The sequence below is a fragment of the Propithecus coquereli genome, unplaced genomic scaffold, assembly GCF_000956105.1.
Source record: "Propithecus coquereli isolate 6110/MARCELLA unplaced genomic scaffold, Pcoq_1.0 Scaffold160, whole genome shotgun sequence".
NCBI classification, from domain to species: Eukaryota; Metazoa; Chordata; class Mammalia; order Primates; family Indriidae; genus Propithecus; species Propithecus coquereli.
Genome location: NW_012140525.1, coordinates 3,784,578 through 3,790,520, shown reverse-complemented (window position 1 = coordinate 3,790,520; position 5,943 = coordinate 3,784,578).

Here is a 5,943-nt window from a genome sequence, read left to right as displayed (position 1 = left end):
CATTCGATCCAGCACTATTAGGCATCTACCCAAAAGAGCAAAAGATATGCTATAATAGAGACATCTGCACCCAAATGTTTATGGCAGCACAATTCACTATTGCAAAGATGTGGAAACTACCCAAGTGCCCATCAATTTATAAGTGGATTATTAAAATTTGGTATATGTATACAATGGAATATTACTCAATCATAAGAAAAAACAGTGATCTAGAACCTCTTATATTTTCCTGGATTGAACTTAAGCCCATTATCCAAAGTGAGGTATCACAAGATCGGAAGAATGGGCTCCACTTGTATTCACCATCAAATTGGTACTAACTAATGAACACTAGGGTGCTCACATGGCAGTAATACTCTCCAGGGATTAGGGGGATGGGGGGTAATCCAGCAACTAAAGGACATAGGGAGCATTTTAGAGGGGAAGGGCATGCCTCTAACCCTCGCTTGGGTGAGGCAAAGACATAAAATGTAACCATAATGTTTGTACCCTCATAACACCCTGAAATTAAATAAATAAATAAATAAATGTGACCTGATCAAATTAGTCCTACATCTTGAAGATTTTATCTTGTGTTTATTTCTAACATTTTATTTTTTATATTCATCTATGATTCATTTTGACTTAACTTTTGAGTTAATTTTCACACTGTAAAAATCCTAGGTCCTTTCATGCATATAAAATTACTTTGAGTTCCTATAAGAGGCGTGCTGAAGCATCCTCTCTAAAGTAAAAGACAAATTATTGCATCTTGTGGCTCCTGCAACAGGAAGGAAGCACAAAGTCTAGCAGATGTATTTGAGTACTTCTCTGTCCAATGTACTAGTGGAAATGAAAGACTGTGGATTTAGTGGACTTCTGGCCAGAAAAGGAATTTGTAGAAAGTTTCAGGTTATGGTGCAGGTGATACTGCTATAATCCTGGATACTCTGTTGTGTTGGAGGGATCAGTGATGAGAAAGGATACCTTATAGAATTTTTGGAAAGCTCCAGTCGGAAAAGGAGAAGTATCTCATGGTTTTCTGGGGCAAGGCAATGGCACCTGCACTGATTAATTATACACATTCTGAAAAACAACTGCAAGCATGAAACCAGGCCCTGATGGAGAAGGAACACATGAGATACCAAATAACCTTGCATTTAAGACTGCCCATCAGAAAATGGATCTTATCAGAACTACCACATTAATAATTTTAGCAGGCTTAAAATAAAATCCATCAGAGATGAAAGTGTTACAAATGAAATTGTGCATAACCAGCGCCAGTGGGCACAAGCAAGCTAAATAAATCATAATCCCAGGCTAGTGACATCCACCACTGTTCCTCAGCTCTCACCTATAACTATGACTTTGGAAAATTCTTCACAAGAATACAAAAAAGGAGAGAATATCTGAACTTGATTTATTGATGAAACAGCAAGTTTTGTGGGGACAAGATGAATATAGACAGCAGCTGCAGTATAACCTTATTTGAGGTGTCCTTGAAAGCATTTGGAATGGGAAAGTTCCAATGGATGGAGCATGTGAGCTTAGCCATCTACTTTATGTTGAAAAATATATAGCACAATTTTAGAATATATATAATTCAAACTGGCGGGAAGTTTCAAAAGGTTTGGCTGGTTGACTAAAAGAATTGTCAGTTAATGATTAGAATTGGAAGAGGAGGGATGAGGAAATCTGTGGAGCCATATGCATGAACACATACGAGTAGACACAAAATGGAAATAACCTTTTATAATGTATTTATAATGTCCACCATAGGTCATTTAGGTGAAGGCCGTATATGAGCACAACAGAACAGATTTGCATTTACACTGCTTAATCTAGCTTTTACTGTCATTAACTGTCCTGTCTGGCATCAAAAGACATGATGATTTGGCAACATTTCTTCAGGAGACCAGTTAGCAACTTGGTGGAAATTTTACTATGCTATGCCCCATCCTTCTTGGATAGATCAGCTTGATTGACTGATTGATTGAGTCTCACAGAGATAAATAAGCATTCTGTCAATGAGTTTGCCTTTCCCACCTCCAGGACTTTAGCTAGCACCACTACTAAGGGATCCCTGGCATGGTATCCTACAGAATATCAGGTCTGACAACGGGACATATTTAACAGAAAAGAAGATAAGGGAATGGGCCTGGCATCGTGAAATTCCCATATAGTATCATATACTCTATCACTCATAAACTGCCAATCTGATAAAGATACAGTTGAAGCACTAGTTTGGAAGCAATTCTCTGTGAAGATGGAATGTTACCTTGCAAGACCCAGTATATGCAATGAATCAAAGAATTTTTTATGGCACAGTATGCTCCATAGGTAAAATACATGGATCCCAGAAGCAGGGAGTGGTAGCAAGAGTGGCCACACATTATCACTCCCAAAGAACCACTCACGGATTCTGGGCTTCTTGTTCGCACAACTCTGGGATCTGAAGAGTTAGAGGAGCTTAACATCAAAGGGGCCATATTTTATTAAAAAATACAGAAATAACCCCTTTAAATTTTCAGCTTGTTGTACTTTAGCATCCCATGTCCAGGGACCAGCCATAAAGTTGTACTGCTGTCTTGGCAATGATAACTGACTCTGATCGTCAGGAGGCAATAAAGCATTATTGCAGAAGGAAGGCAAGGAGCAAAATGTGAGGAACCCAGATAATATGACCATAAATGAAAATGTACATTAACTCTGGACTGTAGAGTGACAAGGCAATGGAGTTTGAACCATGTCTCTAACTAAGCCACGTAGGTGAGTGGATATGATAGCTAATGAAAAGAGTAATCTAAAATGGGTAATGGATTAGAGGTATCATAAGAATCAATTGTAGTCTAGTCCAGCTACTGTGAAAGATCTGTTGCTTGTCCAACTAACCACTTCTAATTTCTCCTCAGAAAGACAGGCTCACAGGGATCTTGGAAGATCCACTTCTGGATCACACAAGGAGAAGAGGATTTAAGCAGTACAAGGGGTGAACCATGAGAGAGATAAAGATATCCCAGATCCCCATACAAAAATGACTTGCTTCCCAGCTGAGAGGACTACTGACAACAGACAACCTTGTAGTTGTTAGTTACTTCAAAGTTGGCTTCAGCTGCAGAGAGCCGCCATGGCCAAGATCAGGCTCTCACAGGGGCAACTCCAACATAATGACTGATCCAGGCCACAGGGATAAAAACATGACCATTTCAGACTATTTCAAGAAAACTCTGATAGGCAGCAGCCCCTCCGGATCTTCCCACTGGGCTGGCCAAAGCTTTGTGCGGTCTGGATAGCTTCTCTTTCAAACCTGCATTATTGGAATCTCTACCTAAACGTCAGAAAACCCTGGTCCCTAAAATATGGTTTAAACTGAGTTGAGAATCTATTCCTCCCGGCAAAATGTAGATCTTTTGTCACTTCAATAATTCAAATAAATGTGGAATGAGAGCAGCACTCTAAGTCTTGTCCCGTTTGAAGTCTTTCTACTCGAATAACATGCATAATTTGTTTCTCTGGGCTTTAGTAAGAAACTGGTCTGTGTCTCTGTCTCTGTCTCTCTCTTTCCCCCTCCCTTACAGTCTTCTTCCCTTGCATCCACATTTCCAAAATATTTAAAAATACTTCTGAGAGACACAATATCCTAAAACTATAAAGGAGAAGAAAAGCGTCTTTACTTCTAACCACTCTATAATTTGCAAATTGCTTCACTTAAAATGAACATAGCACTTAACATTATTTTGCAGAACGACGTGAGTTCATTTTCCTCATGGGAACTGTTACTCCATTCTTTTTTAATGAATCTTCCTCACAGCAATAAAAAAAAAAAAAATAAGAAACTACCAAGCAAAATATTTTTCCCAACAGCTACTTCTGTTTTTATTAAAAACAACGAACCTGATCAGAGTAAGGAAATTACTACTTGTTTCGGCCTGCTTAATTATTAAGTTCTACATAATCCTTCTCTTCAACTTTTAAACGATGGCTGTGACAAGTGAAAGGGAGGTACATGTGGTTTCAGGTTAATAAAGTGTTTAGAGATGATACTTGATACCTAAAAGATGTGAAATGCCAAACCAGATTTTTTATTCAATTCAGTAGCAAATGGGAAGGCTTACAAAAATTTATTGCAAGAAAAACATTACAAAAGTGGAAGTGTGCTTTAGAAATATTTATTTAGAATGAATTTATGCACTTCTGTGTGTGCACATGTGTGCGCTGGTGTAGTCATAAATTGAGAGTGACTGGAGGTGGGAAGTCCGATTGGATGTATTGGAAGTAATGTAGACTATAAGGAAAAGGGTACGAATAATGGTGGCAGGAGTAGAATAGATTTGTAGAGTTTTGTTATATGATTTATAAATAAATAAAACAAGACAAAGAGAACAATAATTTTTTGCCTTTATCCAGATATTTACTATTTCCAACTCTTTTTTGAGAACTTGAATTTCCATTACACACAATTTCCCTTCAGCCCAAAAACTGCATTTAGTGTTTTCATAATGTAGGCTTATTTGCAAATAATTATTTTACTTTTATTGGAAAGTACCTTTGTTTTGTCTTTGTTATTAAAAGGTATTTTTGATAGTAATTGAATTCTGATTTGATTTAGATAAAGTGTATGTTCCCTATCTTCTGGCCTTCAACTTTTTGAGAAGCCAGCTATTAATTGGATTGTTGTTCCCTAAGTGAAATGTTCTTTTTCTATTGCTGCTTCCAAGGTTTGCTATTCATGTTTGACTTTCATCTATTTAACAGTTCAGAGCCTTGGCATGGACTTTTTCATGTTTGTTCTTCTTGGTGTTTGTTAGCATCTTGTATCTGCAAATGTCTAGATTTCATTACCTTTGTGAAATTTGGGGTCATTATTTTTTGAGATATGTTGAACCATTTTCTCTCCTTTTTTTCTAGTTTTCTAAATATACATAGTTGGGCTTTTTGTTATCATTTGACAAGCTCTGATGCTCTATACATTATTTAAAAGTCACTTTCTTTTTGTTCTTCACCTTAAACTATTTCTATTGACCTATGTTCAAGTCCACACACTCTTTCACTCTGTCATCTCCATTAAGTGGCTAAATCCATCCAGGAAATTTTTCATTTCAGAAATTTATTTTTTGTTTTTCGAATTTCCATTTGGTTCTCTTTTATTGTTTCTATTTATTTGATGAAATTTTTGTTTTTCTGCTGATATTTTTTTCTCACTGATGGCATATTGTGTTTTACCCCATTCAGGATAGATAAAATAGACACTTCAAAGTATTTTCTGTTATTTGCAACATCCAGCTCAACTGAGATCATATTTCGTTGATTTTCTTTTCTTTTGAGATGGTTTCCATTTCTTGATTTTTCCTACTTTGGGTAATTTTGGATTGTATTCTGGAGTTTATGAATATTAAGTTGTGAAAATTCTTGATTCTATTATTTTTCTCTGATGAATTCTGTTTTCTATTACAGCAGGTAATTTTCTTGGCTGTGTTCAAGGGACAGAGATATGACTGGGGAGAGTGTGGGGATACCCTATGTTATTATTTTTCTTCCAAGACTTGCTCTCACTCTCCTCAGGGATTTTCATGATTTTCCAATTTCACTTTCTTTTACTGCAAGGCCAGAAAGACTGCAGTTTTTCCATGACATCTATAATGATAGTGCATGTGTGGTACAGAGACTGAAATTAGCTAAAATCTGTGAAGGTTTTAACTTAGTTGTATGGATCACATCTCTCCTCCTTAATGGGGTATTAACTCCCCTCCTCTGCACCATTCCCTCCAGTGTGTATTTACTATCCAGTACTTTCAGTATCTTCAGTTACTTTTTAGTATGCCTTGGTTTTATAGTTGTTGCTCTTTATTATGTCTAGGTTTTATAATGGGAGAGGTATCACCTGCTATAGTATTAGTCCATCATGCTTGCGAGTGGAAGTTCAAGTATTTTTTTTACAGCTGCAATCATTATAAATGCAATTTT